General features: G+C 42.1%; 1 protein-coding gene across 2 annotated transcripts in view; it reads left to right on the top strand.

Moving 5' to 3' along the window:
* The window catches only part of LOC138473064 (zinc finger matrin-type protein 4-like), a 1,763,309-nt gene that overhangs the window by 331,053 nt on the left and 1,415,904 nt on the right, over positions 1-16,352 (top strand). The window lies entirely within an intron of this gene.

Raw genomic sequence — 16,352 nt, 5'->3', positions numbered from 1 at the left:
AGGTGGCGCTTGCCACAATCTATCTTACAACTAAGCATAGCAAGCCGCACAATTTTCTATGCTTTCTTGCGGCTCCAAGGATATGTACATGCGTAAACTGGTCGAATATCTTCGTCATACTCATGGCATAAGCTTCTTACATTTGACATCGTCATTTTACTTTAGGTTTGCGATGTCCCTTATTTATGGCATTTTGTCTCTTTTTATCATTCTTAGTTCATCCTATCTTCTATATGTGAGCCAGTCCGGGTTCTTGTGGCATCACCATTCGTCTTCCATTAAGTCATTTTTGGCTTCTTCAGGGACTGTACTCAGATTATCTTCATTCCTTATCATTTGCTGATATGGTTTTCTCAATGGATTCCTTACTGTCCATGTTTTCTTTGGTGTCAGTACTTCAATAGGTGCTGTTCTTCTGATAGGTACTGGACGGAGCCCCACTGCGGCTCTCTGCTGGTTTATTTGCTCATCATACGTCGCATACTTCGGCGTGAACGTTCCTGGTACTTCAAAATGGAGGGTTGGAGTGCGGGCCGTACTTGGGACCTCCTCTACACACCCCCATCTGGGCGATTCATCGACCACTTTAATTTCTTCCTTTGTATCCATCTTCTTTGGACCCTCTGCATTCACTTTCACTCCATCATCTGGATCAATTTTTTCTTCATCTTCTGGGTCTATACATGACGGTCTGAAGAAATGTCTCTTTGGGGTCCATATTTTTATGACTCCTTTTAGACTTCCTGCTGTTCTTACGTGTTCATCTTTGTTCCACGTCATTAGTTCACATTGTCCATTTGGCATGCAATAGATCCATCTTCCCACATCATTTCTGTGTTTCCTTGGATATCGAAACTTTGTTCCTTCTGGTGCATAAATGCTGGCCTTCAAAAAGTCTCTCATTTCTTCATCAGTCAGGTCTTTGGGCTTCCATCCTGGTTCAACATCAATCATGATCTTCATCCCATGGGCTTTTTCACAGTTTTCTGGCACTGAGAGATTAATATCTTGATAACACAGAATCCAAGCAATATCATCACTAACAGGGCTCCTAGGAATTTGAATGCATCTGCCATCCATTGTGGAACCCATGAAAATAGTGATCCAAACCGGCTGTCGTCGTCCACTTTGTCAGTTTCATCAATCATTTGATTCTGTAGTTTTGTCATCATACCTATGGCTTCTGTTAGAGTTCCATTCTCTTCATCGTGAGAAGGTGTAAATGTGCAACATGATTCTCCGATTTTTGCACAAACACCTCCATCCATGCCTGTGATCATGTCAAAGACATATCTGTTCTGGAGGGTCAGTCAAATCGCTCTTAACTCTTCCTTTATTGCATTGAATTCTTTTATGGTTGTGTTGATGGTCTGCAGTAACTCCTATCTGGTTATCTGCAACAATTTAGTATTCGGTCCAACCTGAATTCTTGGTATGAAGATTGTCGTGAACACTGAGCCTGTGTTCATACAGGATTGCATAAAAAGCTTCTTCTGATTTGGCAGAGAAGTAATTCTCTCTCTTCATTCGGCTCATCAGTTCCACAGATCTCTTTTTCCTCAGGTGAGCATCTGCTTTCGGGAAACTGTCAATATTCAGGTCACTTTTCGGAATCACCAATGCCGGAACGTGGACATTCACTATTGTGCATATACCTCGCCAGTTTCTCGGCAGTCAGATATATGCTTTGGATCCACATGCCCAATAATGATCCATGATCACTTCAGTTTCATGTACCATTCCTGCAGCATCAAAGACTCGTCCACAGTTCTGATTCTCTCCCATCTTCCTAGTGCCATTATTCCTGAAGCAGAGTTTCGGATTCTCCAATGGCAATATCGGCAAGGGTCCTCCTCTGTCTTCGACCCATGTCAGTAGTTTAGCAAGTTTTGGCCATAATGGCTTGCATATCCTTTGCGAGTTTTCATTTGCTTCTTTGCAGGCTCCACTGACCATCCATGCGCTGCAAATCACTACTCCTTTTTCCCATCCGTCTGGTGAAAGCACTGTTCCCCAAATGTGCATTTGGCCTCTATTTTTCCATCTCTGAGCTTCTTCTGGAGTTTTTCCTTGGACATTTAGCTTCTGGTTCGCTTCTCTTCTGATTTCGTCTCCTTCAACTCCAGGTTTATCATATCTGATCATAATATATTTTGTCTTTCTATTGTTTCTTGTCTTTATATCCTGGACATAATCGTCCTAATTTGGATCAGTTGCTTCAATTGCCCATTTCTGTGAGGCATTGCTTCCCATGAACTGGCCTCTGGTCTTGCACATTGCTACGTGCGATAGACAGTGTGCTGTCTGGACATCAATTTCTACAGCTACAAAGATCTTTGACTTCCCCATGCTGTAAGGAAGGAGTGCACAAAAAAAGCATTCCCCCTCTGAACTCCGTCTTCCAACTTCTTTACCATATGTTATTTCCCAAATGTGCTGTGCTGTCCAAGTAGTTGTTTAGTTCACTGTCATCTCCTTGTATGCTTCTCTTGATTCTCAAGGTTTTCATGTAGTTTAATATAACTACCTCCTTGAACGCATCTGTATGGCTTTTTCTTGCTGGAGGATTCTCAGGTATCCTAGTCCATGGTGCGGGCCTCTTCATCTGCACCAATTGAGTAGGCAAAAGTCTGGCAATTCTTTATTTTAACTCGTGCCTTTTCCTGGCTCTGGCTATGAACAGCCATAATGATTCTTTCATCTGTGCTTGTGTCAAGATCTTCACCGGGCTTGCGCTTGTCCTTCTCGGTGTTAGATCAAGAGTCTCCATCAATACTGTTTCCTCTGGCTTCCTCGCCAACTCTTTTTGTCTCTTCAAGAGTTCAGCTTTTTCCATTTGGCTTTTAACTTCACTTATCGTGGAGCTTTTTATTGCCGTTGTCCAACTTTCCTTTCTTCCTTGGCTTGTGGTTCTGCAAATATTGACACTAGACCTGGTGTTTGTGCATTCATCGATTGCATGCGTGTGGTTGTCAGTAACATTCTTTAATTCACATTCTGCCGACCCTGTCTCTGGCTTTTCAATTTGTTTGTTACCACAAGTGTGTGTGTGTGTCATTGTTAATCACATCCATCTAAAGTTCACTCTCTCCATTATCAAACCTTCTAGGGACTGGAATGATTATATACGATGTGGGTGCTTTGGTGGGCTTCATGTGTACATCTTTAGGTGGGTGCACTGGAATCAGAACACTTTGTGCACCAATTAAAAAATGCAGTTCTAATAGTCAGTGACAGTAAAACAATGATGAATTCAATACATAAGTACATGACACCCCTATAGGTTAATCTACAGCATTTAGTTCCGGAAAAATAAGGGCCTCTCTCCTCCTGAGGGAGGACAAGGTTTCTACTTTGGTTTCCCATCTCTATGTCGAAAGAAACTAACTTTTAATACACTCTTAGACAATATTATCTCTGGATTCTGCTGTTTCTGCTTGTGGGTTGCAGGTACTGAACCAATTGTCCCTCTTTGCCTGGACAATGGATTGTCTATTGTCTCTGGATGCAATGCCTTTTTCTACGTATGAGAAAATGTCAAAATCGAGTAATAAATTCGGCAAGTCTCTTTACTGTGCATGTTTAAAGTACACGAGTTCCCAGGCGGTGCCTCTTAGTTGCTTCATTCCAGACGAAATGTTGCGTCCTTGTCAGTATAACAAGAGTGAAGTCTCTGGCAGTACCTTCTCGATCTGTCCCTCGGCGGAAAGTTTAAAATCTTCTCAGACAGTTCTGTTGATGGTTAGAAAGTTCGACTTGCATCACGATACCATGCAAGAGCATGCTCATCTGCGTAGAATTAGCTGTGTCTCCCCACAAGTTCTGGGAAATCCTCAATTAGGCGAAAAAAGACATTGCTTGCCAATCTGTTATCTTCTGGTGACAGGGAAATGTGTCCTGTCTTTGCTAAAGTTTAGGTTTTCACTCACTGTGAGCAGTTTCTGAAATTTCATTGTTTGTGGAGATCAACTTGGATGATAATTCCGTTCAGGATTATATTTAAACGTTCTGTGTTTGCAGGATCTCAAAGAAATGTCAAAACGTCTGTGGTTCTCCCGACAAGATCTGGACAGTCTTCAATTAAGCAAAAGAACAGTATGTTGATAAGCCTATTCGCTTCTTCCTCTGCTTGGGACATTTGGTTTTTCTTCGCTGTACTCCAGAGGCAGGAGGAACTTCTCAGCAATCACAGTGAGCAACCTCCTTATCGTCTTTTCATTTTCAGGATCTTGAAGAAATTCAGTGATGCTGGTGAGCTTTCCCACCATTGACGGGTATGATCTCAATACTAACTCGAAATATATCAAAATGTCCTTAGTGATGTCACTACTGTGGGACACCATAAGTGAGTCTGAATAAAGTCTTTGTTTTGAAAGAATCTGGATACTGTATTTTCTTCCAATTTATGTGTCCTTGATCAAAATTTGGCATCTCATTTTCTCATCAAGGCTTCAGTGTGCCTCAGTTCAAAGTTCAAAGTCAACAGACTATGTTGTGGCTTATACGTGCACTTTTCTTCTTCACCCTGCAACTAGGATGCACAGAGTGTCAGTTTGTATGTCCTTATCCTCTTTTTTGCTCAGAGGAATGTCCAAAATGAAGCCACAACTTTGCACAAAAGTTCCTTGTCTTTGCTTTGCTGCTGGTCATGCATCCTTCTTCCTCGTCATGGATATCGTCTGCACGTGCTGTGGTTCTTCCCTGTCATCTGTAGTCTCTACACGTTGGGGTGCGGGCAGGGGGCCTTTTCCGATATATGGCTTGATGTCACCCAAAAAGATCCAAGTTCTTCTTCCTTGTAGCTTTACTGCAGAGGGAGTGACGTCTTCCACTGTAAAGGGACCGTTAAACTTTGGATTGTCCCACTTCTTTCTCGTGTGATTCTTCACCATGACGGTGTCTCCAGGGAAGACATAGACTCTGAGCTGTGTCTGCAGTAGTATCTCCTTATGTGTTCTGTGCTGCCCTGCACCCTTTTGCCGTCGCTGCAGCTGGCCTGAAATTACCATAAGACAAGATGTCATGCAATTCAAGTAATTTTGCATTTCAGACCCTAAGAGTTCTCCTGTTGGCTGCGCATCACATCTAGCTCTGTCTCGGGGTGTCAGGGGAGCGCGCATCCTTCTCCCTGTTGCTATTTCGTGCGGCGTAAGATAATGGTCAGAACCAGGTTGGTTTCTGAGTGCGTACAGTGCCAATGGAAGGCAGTGTAGCCATCATTTCTTTAGCGTAAGCTTCAATTTGGCTATCCTTTCCTTTAACACGCCGTTAAGCTTCTCACATATTCCATTACCTTGCAGGTCATACACCAACGAGAACCTGTGCTTTATACCAAGAAACGAGCTGATCTGTTCAAAATCTTCGTTGACAAAGTGAGCCCCATTGTTTGATCTTATGATTTCACATACTCCCCACCTGGCAAATACCTCTCTCACCAGAAATGTGGTTGCACAGGTAGAATCTGGGTGTGTACAAGGTTCTGCTTCTATCCATCTAGAGAATGAACACAACACAACAATTAGGTACCTGTACCCGTTATATTCTTGAATCATATCGACATAATCGACATGCAAGTGCTGAAAAGGTCCATTAGGCCTTGGGATGACTCCTCTAATTAATTTTAGTGTGTGCCCAGCCATGAACTGCTGGCAGATTATACAGTTCACCATAAAAAATGCAACGTGCTCTGCTAAGTTCGGTATAAACCAGTCTTCAGTGAGTGTTGCCACAAGATTCTCTTTTGTCATGTGTGCTGGATAGTGTTACTGTTCCAATGCTATTTCTAACATGGCTATAGGCATTACTGGTTTACCAGTGCTGTCTTGTCACCACAAGCTTTTGGAGGGGTTTAAAGAACACCCTTGCCGCTTCCAGAGGTTCTTCTCTTCCTGTGGTGCTTCCCCTTGGAGTTCCATTAACTGGGTTGCCCCATGTTATTGTAGCCCTCAGGTTCAATTTGCGCACCAATCATTTTTCATTTACATCAGTTGTTTCCACATCCATTATAGCTTCACCCTTGGATGCCATATGCTTGGCCTCTGTGTCTGCTGCTTGATTTCCTCGTGAGATAAAATCTGTTCCCTTCGTGTGGGCGCGTATTTCATGACCGCTATGCCCACTGGGAGCTGTAGTGCCTTAATGAGCCTGTCCAATAAGGCTGCGTGCTGCACTGGCGTGCCGTACGCTCGGAGGTAGACACTCCTTTTCCAGTGTGCTAAGCCTGCTTGTACTTTTGATGTCACATAGGCAGAGTCACTGTACACTGTTACTTCCTGGTCTGCGTGATTCTCAATCGCGAGTATCAACACCAATAGTTCTGCATCCTGTGCTGAATAGTGAGATGGTAATCGTGCACTAATGAGCACTCAGAATTCTCCATTTGCTATGTGCTTCATCATAGCAGCACCTTTAAATCTTTGCCCATCGTTTTGATCGATTCTCGAGGAACTGTCAACAAAGACAATTTCTCCTTCTGCCAATGCATTTTCTTTCACTCTGGGAATCTCATCATAACATTCTTCATAATTTCCACAATCATATATTGGCTCTCCTTCAATGACTGGTTCTGCTATGAACATAGCTGGGTTCACTATCTTACATCGAACTATCTTAATCGATAGATTCAATATGATCACTTCATAAGCAGAAGCTCTCTGCGATGTCAATGTGCCCTTTGGTTTCTCTAGAATAGCAAATAGCGCGTGCTCAACGTACAACGTCATGGAGCATCCTATCACAATGGTTGTAGCTTTCTCTATGGCGAATGCTGCGGCAGCTAAACTTTGTTCGCAAGGGAAGTGGCCTCTCATCACTGGGTCCAAATTCCCACTGTAGTATGCCAGGGGCTTGTACCCCCGTGTGGTTCTCTGTGTGAGCACTGCCATCATAACACTGCCATTCGTGTGTGAAAACAAGTAGAATTCCTCTGCATAATTGGGAATCCCTAAAACTGGTGCGGTGCAAATGGCTCTCTTGAGTTCAGTAAACCCTTTTTCCATGGTCTCAGACCATTCAATTTTTTCTTTCGTCACCCGTGCCTTCTTGAGAGCCTGTAACTTGGTATATGAGCTGTAGTCAAAGACCCATGCCATGACATAATTGCAAAGACCTAAAAAGCTCTGCATCTGTTTTATCGTGTGTGGCTTAGCTGTGTTCAGTATAGCTTCAGCCCTTTCCGGGGTAACCCTTTTCCCCTCGTGTGAGATCAATTGGCCTATATACAGCACTTCTTGCTGACAATATTGTAACTTTTCTTTGTCAACTTTATATCCTTTCTCAGCCAATATAGTCAAAAGCTGAATAGAATCGCGTCTGCATCTTTCCTGTCGTGCTGCAAATTAAGATGTCATTCACATATTGCAAGACAACACTCTCTAATGCAATATTGCTTAAGTCCATCTGCAGAACTCTGTTGAAAATTGAAGGAGACTCACAGTAACCCTGGAGTAGCCTCATGCTTTTCAGACGTTTCTGTCTGAATGTAAATGACGTAAAATCTTGCGAGTCTCGGTGCAATGGGATTGAGAAAAATGCATTTTTCAAGTCAATCACCGTGAAATATTTTGCATCAACAGGTATATTACATAGGATTGTGGCCGGGTTAGGGACTAAAGGGAACTCGGCCTCTACAATATCATTTATCGGGCGTAAATCTTGAATTAGTCTCCAAGTCCCTCCCTTTGATTTTTTGATAGGGTAAACTGCAGTATTGCATGACGACTCTGACGTCACTAAGATGCCCTGTTCCATCACAACTGAAATAGTGTTGAAAATTCCTTCATCTGCTTCCCTAGACATGGGATACTGTTGTGCTTTTGGTAAAATTGCTCCTGACTTCAATTTAATTTTTACTTCTGCGACTCCTTTCAATAAGCCTACGTCATAGGGGCCTGTGGTCCATACTGAGACAGGCACCTGGGCCATGCCATCCTCAAAATATTCAGGACGGTTCTGTGCCAACATCATTCTCTGGGGCACTTCTCTATTGATCATTTTCACCCAGAAAGTGAGATTTACCTCAACTGTTGTTTCTTCCCCATCTGCTTGCTCGTCAAACAGATCGTCATCAGTGTCGTCAGTCAATCTGTACCCTTCTTCTACGGCGATTACTGTGCACCATTGTCGGCCTTCATCATCACAACCATCGGTCAAAGCCATTTTCCCTCGTACTATGGCTGTGTGTATCATCAAGGGAAATACTTTTCTCGTGCATAGGTATTGTTGGTCTAAATAGAAATTCATCTGGGGTCCTCATGGTTTTGTCTGCAAGGCCTGGTAGCCCTGCCATTAGCACACATACTCCATATGCAAATAATGGGATAGCTTTCATAGCTGTGCGTCCGCGTATACTCTAATCATCTCGCATACGTTCAAATAGTGCATTCCTGGAGTTGAACATATTATGCCCTCTCTGTGAACGAGGTTGTCATGTTTGACTTTGTCATTAGATCTCGTCCCAAGATATTTACTGGGGTTTGTCTTGAATATAACAGTGGTTCATTCATATCACATTCTCCTATAGAGATTGGAAGTGTATCTGCAAAAGGAACACGACTTGTAGCTCCTGTGAATCCCTGAGTATTTATAGCATTTCCGGACAAGGAAAACTTGCCTTAACGTATACACAAGCGTGTTGCACCCGTGTCAACTAAGGAGGAATTTTCTTTATCCCCTATAATGACAACTACCCTTGGTTCCTGGTGAGAGTCTGGTGTCACTGATAGGATAGAACACATCAGGTTTTGCAGTGAGCTGTCCTAGTCCATATACAACTTTGTCCCATTTTGCGTGAATGGACTTCCTCCAACACCAGTGTTAGCTCTTATTGAGTTCAATGCCTGTCCTGCAGTTGTCGTCTGTGACAGTTGCATCAGTGACTATTGGGTCTGTCCATGTGTAAAACGTATCAAGTTCTGAGGTTGCAAGCTTTGCTGTGGTCCTGGCGCTTGCTGTTGCACCTTGTGATTCTGTGCAACTCCATTTCCTCCCTGTTGTAAAAATACAGGTGGACTCACTATACCTGCTCTTGTTCCTTTGTCATTTTGCATCATGCCTTGACTTCTGCATGTGGATGCTAGATGCCCTGTCATCCCACACGCCCAACATATTGGCGGTGGTCTGCTTATTTGCCCATTTGACATATCCTGATTGCCATTTTGCATGTTTTGAAAACCTCCCTGATTGTTCTGAAAACCTCCCTGATTACTTTGCCATCCTCTGCCCCTACATCCTCTCCCTCTGGGGTAGAACCCATTATTACCCTATTTGCCTGTTGTGGATTATTGACCTGCTGCATGCTCGATACGTCTGTGCTAGTTATCATTGCCCCTTCAATGGCATATTTTGACAACATTTTTCTGCACAAATTTTGCCTCTTCTGCTTTTCATGCAGCATCTTTTTTGCGATTCTTCTCTTGCAGCAGCCTGCAGTAGTGCGCTATGGTCAACTGTATTTCAGACCACGGCTTGGCCTCGATTCCTACCAATTTCTTGAGCTGCTTCTGTACCTGATCTGGCAGCCCTTGGCAAAATATATGGTAAAACATGGGTATAGATTTCCCCCAAGATTCCTTCGTTTCCAGTACCCACGCATCTTGGAAATTCTGAATGAAAAGCAAATGGTCCTCTTACTCCTTCATTTTACGTGTCATTATAGCTCCCATGTCGGAAGTATCCAGATATAGCAATCGTAATGCTCTCCATACCGTGGCTCTGCAATTATTAAATGGCGCTCCATCATGCGGGGTAAGCTGCGCATGTCCACAAATCGTCAGCTCTATCACCAAGTATGGCGATTAAAAGACCCTTGATATCCCCTATAGCTAACGTGTTCCCTCCTATCATTTTTTCTAGCTCGTGTATCCATTTTCCAGCTCCCAATGACAGCATTGGAAGCTTAATTTTCAGGTTTTCCCGATGCAAATGTGGCCATGGAATATACTGTGGTCTCGTTCCTCCTTTCTCAAACTACAGAAATTGTGATGCATAGCCCTCCTTCTCTTCTCTCATCATTTTTCTGTCTATTGCAGGAGTAATATTCCCGCATCGCCGCCTACCTGGTAATGTCGTTAGTCGGCTCACATAGGGTGGTGGAGACATCCCCCTCTGACCGTAAGATACTTCTTCGCGTCGGTCTGACTGTGTGGCTGACTCTGATGCCCTCAGTGAAGACCCACTAGAACCTGACCATCTTATCCCTTTCCCACCTGAGAAGCGTTTTTCGCGTCTCCTCTCTTCCTCCTTTTCCTTATGTTCCTCTCTTTCCGCGTCTGATATTGTCTGTTCCCAGCTCGTGCAACTTCTCGCTTCCTCCTTGTTCTTACTGATTTCCAACATGTCTAGGGACAGCTCTCTATTTTTAATACTTCGGGATGCGTCCTCAGCGTCATACAACTGAGTGTTCTCCAGGTGCTCATCCTCCCCTTCCCTTTGGGGTACTTGTTCTAGCCCCATCTCATCGTATGTTCTATCGATCGTCTCTCTGAAGCTTCTGGTGTCGAAGTCATCCTTGATATTTGCCATGAATGTCCTCCCAATCTACTACTGTATCAGGTTTTTTAATCTCTCCAGATATTCAAGATCGCATGCTCTCTGTCTTCGCTTACGTTCTACGTCGTCATCGAATTCTCTGCGCTTCCTCGCTTCCTCTCTGACCCTATCTTCTTCCTCTTTCTATGCATCCCTATATTCATTTGCCCTTTGTATTTCCTCATCCCTTCGTCTCTTTATTCTTTTCTCCCGTATCTTTTGCTCTTCTACTTCTATTCTCCGCTGCCCCTGCCTGTTCTGCTCATTAGGTGCTCTCTGCTTATGATCGCGTTGTCTTTCTTGCTCTTTGCGATATAACTTCTCTTGTCTCTGCCTATCTTTTTTCCTGATTCTTTCGTCTCTCAATCCTTTTTCCTTTTCCTTCTCCTTTCTCTGTACATCGTCGAGCTTCCCTTTTTGTTTCGCGTCATCAATGCCTTTATCATCGAGTTTCAATAAAATCTGACCTCCCATCCATTCGTTCTGTGTGAATGCTATCTCATTAGTTCTATCCTCATTTCCTTTCCATCTTTTGCCCTCTCTCTCTGTATCGAGAGATGTACTTGCTCGTGCCTGGTCTTTTCTCTCGTTCTCACATCTCTCCTTGTCCATCAAATCAATTATGACAACTCAATGGTTTGGCAAAGAGAGTCTGTTTAATGACAAGTACAATAAACGGGGAGTTTCATGAATATCCGCGGTTGTGTGATCTTTCTTCTCGCTTCACAACTCCAACGAACTTCATAAAAAACACATCATTTATACTAAAAACTCATCATCATTGACGTATAACGCTTAAACTGTTGCATGCAATTCTATTGGTTCTAGGAAGGTAACTTTAATATCGGTACTATATCTGTATATGGTAACAGAGTAAGGGGATTGGGTAAACACTGTCAGGTGGGACATCCAAGCCCTACCTTAAAAATGGCTACTTTAGATATCACTAAAACTATGATGTCCCATTGGTTCTACGAACTATAGGACCTTAGATTACTTGGTCCACTATGATTGGGTTGGTACCAACCACACTCATACTTTTCCATTTTGCCTGGAGGTATGCAGAATAGTCGGCCAGGTGCAGGGTGCCCTTCAACTCCACCGGCTTTCCTCCAATTATTGCCACAATCAATCATCACTTCAGTGGTCATGTGTCAAATATTTCACTGTGGTTGGCCTTAAGACTGCATCTCTGTCTGGAAAAAGTCCTGATATCTTTGCATGGTACTGCGCCATGTGTAGGTGTGAAAGTCTCACCGCTTCTCGCTCGGCTGGTCACGTGATTCAGACACCATAAATTTGCCTTCTTCTCCATTTAATTTGTGTATTTGATTTTTGTTTTGCCCACCACATGCCTTCTGCTTCTTATCTTGACCTTTCTGAGCAGGATATTCTGTACTTTGCTTCATTAATTGTAGCTACTGTTCATCTATTTTAGCTGATACGACCTTGGCTTTTCGGCACGATTTGTCTCTGCTGAGTTTCGCTCCTGCCTTTTATTCTTGATTTGTTAAATATGAAACTCTCCCCATGCGGCCTCTAGTAACCTTGGGTTGATGCTGCTCTTTTGCATAATGGAAGTATACTTATATAATGTGCACATTTTGAGATAGATATGTATAGGCGGCACTTGCCGCAATCTATCTTAATATATGCATAGCAAGCCGCACGATTTTCTTAGTTTTCTTGTGGTTCCAAGCATATGTACATGCGTAAACTGGTTGAATATCTTCGTCATGCTCATGGCATAAGCTTCTTACATTTGACATTGTCCTTTTACTTTAGGTTCACGATGTCCCTTATTCATGGCGTTTCATCTCTTTTTATCATACTCAGGTCGTCATATCTTCTATATACGAGTCTATCCAGGTTCTTGTGGCATCACTATTCGTCTTTCATTAAGAACTTTTTGGCTTCCTCAGGGACTATACTCAGACGATCTACATTCCGTTTCATTTGTTGATATGGTTTTCTTAATGGATACCTTACTCTCATGTTTTCTTTGGTGTTGGTACTTCAATAGGTGCTGTTCTTCTGATAGGTACTGGACAGAGCCACACTGCGGCTCTCTGCTGGTTTATTTGCTCTTCATACGTCACATACTTCGTGTGAACGTTCCTGGTACTTCAAAATGGACGGTTGGAGTGGGGGCGGTACTTGGGACCTCCTCTACACTAGGTTTCTCAAAACAATAAACACATGAAGACAATGCATTTTCTCTTATAAATAACCACATAGTAACACACTGCAACAAAACGCATCTTTTTTTAAAGCACACACATTTTGAAATCACCCCACACCAGCAGAAAATCTTTTTAAAACACACATATTTTCGGATCACCCCAAAAAGCACTTTAACACACACCATAAGCGATTATAAAAGAATTGTAGACACATTCACATGTCTTCTGTTCTGTGATCATTCTTTTATTTTGGGTGCAGGAAGTATACTTAATGATTCTATATCATGCACCTCACTTAAATTCATTTTCTTTCCTAATAAACAACTTCCAACAAGTGTTCCCACTAATTTTCTACATATATAGCAGGACCAATTCATTGTTGAGTTAAAAGAACACAGAGCCCCATTATCAACATATATTAAATACAACTTTCAACAAAACAATGACAAACAACTGATTAATCGCAATCATATTTTGTCACAGGTAACATGAACTGCACAGTGTGAGTAGTTCTGCAGTTAAAAGGAAGAAAGTAGACAAAATGGGGAGTTTCATACTTTCCAAAATCAAAACCAGAAAAAGAGGACTATATTCTAAGAAAATTTATAAAATGGCTGACACATATTCACTGCAACCCATCACAAAGAAGTACACATACAAAACCCTGGCCAGCATCACCAGTAGCCGCAAATATTCAACGCAGCTACAAAGCTTTATTGTAGCCATGGCTAGACATACATTTTCTACAAACTAAAAACCAAACAATGGCAACCTTCAAAACTTCGAATAAGGCAAGACAACACCTAAGCAAACACAATAACACACACAGATAAAATGATGTGCTGTATCATCCACATAACTATATGATTATTGCACAGAAAATGTATGTTTATAGATCAGGCTATAAATATAACCGGGCCTATGGACACAACCAATAAAAATGACAAAAAACGTTGACGCGGCTACGCACATGCTTTTTATACATGTGGTTATACAAAAGTCCTTCATGGACGTTTGCTGTTAGCCGCAGCTATTCGCAAAAACTGCAAATTGAAAAATGTATTTGCACTCCTCCCAAACTCAAAACAATTGTCCCTAACACACATACCACCCCCCGCCCCCCAACTCCCCATGGTTCTCTGCCACTCCCCTGGTCTCTCCCAATCCCCCAAAACACTCAATGCATCTATAATGCTACTCCACCCAAAATGTTGGATAACCGTGGCTACAACATGCCTACAAACACACAACGTGCCATTTGCCATAATATAGCCGAGGCTGCACAGGGGACTACATCTACCCCCAGGGAGCAATGCTACAAATAGGATGGCTGCTGGTTAGCCAAGGATAATTACAACAGTACCATCAACCAATTTCAAACTCCAAAACAAACACATCATACATGCCCTGCCCATACACTACTAAACATTCAAACTAAGAATCATTTTCCTGGAAACAGAGAAATGCTGCAGATATCATGGCTGATTGGTGACAGTTGGCTGTTTTGGTTACTGGCGTTTTGAGAGATTTTACAATTAAATGGTTTGGACTGCAGGCAATGTGTTGGTTCCAACTTATTCCAAAATTGTTCAGTCTGAGAAGTACAGGGCAGCCAGACGTCATACTAATGTATTGTGGAGGCAATGATTTGGGGAATGTACAAAGTGTTTCCCTTAATTTCATGATGAAACAGACATGGGAAAACTAATGGAACTATTTCCTCACACCATCTTTATCTTTTCCAATTTGACTCAAAGAAACACATTTATATGGACCACCAGATCTACTGGTAAAATTGAAAAATCACTTAAAAATGTTAATAAAGTAGTTTCAGCATTCATGAGAGACCACAACCAATTATGGGTTTCAAAAAACAACATAGGTGGCCAATTTCTACAGACATGATGGTGTACACCTAACCGATGAAAGAAATGCAGTGTTCCTTCATAACATCAAAACAGTATTCCAAATGAGCTAAAATACTGCATCCATTGTACCCGAAAACAGTCCTTTTTTAAATACACAAATACAATAAAATAATAACGAAAAACATTTTTTTTATTATACCTGTGGCTACTGTTCATGGACTTTTATGATAACCATGGTTAAAAATTGGAAGTTAAAGGTGGGGGGCTCACTTCAGGTTTTAAAATACAATATAACTTAAAAGATCAAAACAGTACAACACAGCTCATGTAGTAATGTAAAGTAGCTGAAGTTAAACAAACCAGATAATAATACATGACAGAAAACTAGGTAGGGAAACATTTAACAGGCACAAGATATAATAGCATGAGTGACAATACACAGACTAAACTACAGTGTATGGGTCATACAAAACTAGAGTAGGGTGGCTCCTTTTTGTATTTATTTTTTAAAACTATTTTCTTTTATTTTTCTTCACACTCTCACATGTACGAAAGTCTGAAAAAGCACAGTCAAAATAGATAAGACTCCCAAATATCTACTGTATTACTGACCATGGCCTTTGGCCATGGACGTTGGTTTTTCACCCCCAACATCACTATACCTTTAAAAAGAAATAAAACACAGACCCCCAAAATGTATAGCCACGGGCATGGGACCACTCATTCTCGCAGGTATATGTAGTCTTTTATAGCCCCAGATATAGCCGTGAATATTGACAGAACGGCAGAAAAAAATAAAGGCTTTCCTGCCCTCACCAAGTGCCCCCTTCATCTATGCCAGCTTCCTGCACTCCACAGATGGCCTACTCACCTCCCTTGCCCTCTCCCTTTTCCCCCACAACGCACGCTGTTTCTGTGATGTCGGGTATTCGAGGCTATAGTCAATGGCTACAGAACGCTTTGTGTTGCAAACTCAGTCTATAGACCCCCTCCAACTCCCACATTAAACTTGGTGCCCTCTAGCCACCTCCCCCACCCCCACACTTCTAGCCTGATGGCATTTGCATGTTTCTTGACCTGCAATAGCTTTTTTCCTGCATTTCATTTTCATATATTCTCAGCTATAGCTGCGGATATCTCTTTCATCGAGAGAAAAACAAGATAGCGGTTGTTTCATTTTTAAAAATCCCTGTGATTTAGAAATTTATTTTTGAGAAGGTGGCACCCCCTTCTCCATCAAATATTTAAATAACTACTGCACTGAATAACCTCAAACCATGCATGGAACGCTTTGTGCCCATGTCTTTTTTTTTACCCATATCCATCCAGTGGTTTGGGCTGTACGGTTTGACAAAAAGTGACCTTGTTTGTCGATGGGAAAATTAATGGAAAGTAGGTCACACTTTAGGAGAAACTTATTTTTTGGACGCTTAATAACTTTCTTTGGAAGTCTGGGGTTTTTAATCACTTTCGAAATTTCGGTCAAATCCGTTACTCGAATCAAAAGTTATTAACAATAGAATTTTAAGGAGTTCCTATAGGAGTCTGACTCACCTTAACTATAGGGTGGCTATCAACACCCTATTATATGTGTCCACTTTGTGGTCTCCCTATATCTCTAGCTTGTGGTCAGCCTATGCACCCATCTACAGATATGTGTCTGCCTTGTGGTCATCCTATACATCTATCTCTAGACATGTGTCCACCATGTGGTCTGCCTATGTCTCTATAGACATGTGTCTGCCTTGTGGTCAGCCTATGCATCTATCTCCAG

This window comes from Ambystoma mexicanum, chromosome 8, assembly GCF_040938575.1.
Source record: "Ambystoma mexicanum isolate Mex_15411 chromosome 8, UKY_AmexF1_1, whole genome shotgun sequence".
NCBI lineage: Eukaryota > Metazoa > Chordata > Amphibia > Caudata > Ambystomatidae > Ambystoma > Ambystoma mexicanum.
Note: the sequence above shows the minus strand (reverse complement) of the source record. Positions and strands in the feature narration are given on the sequence as shown.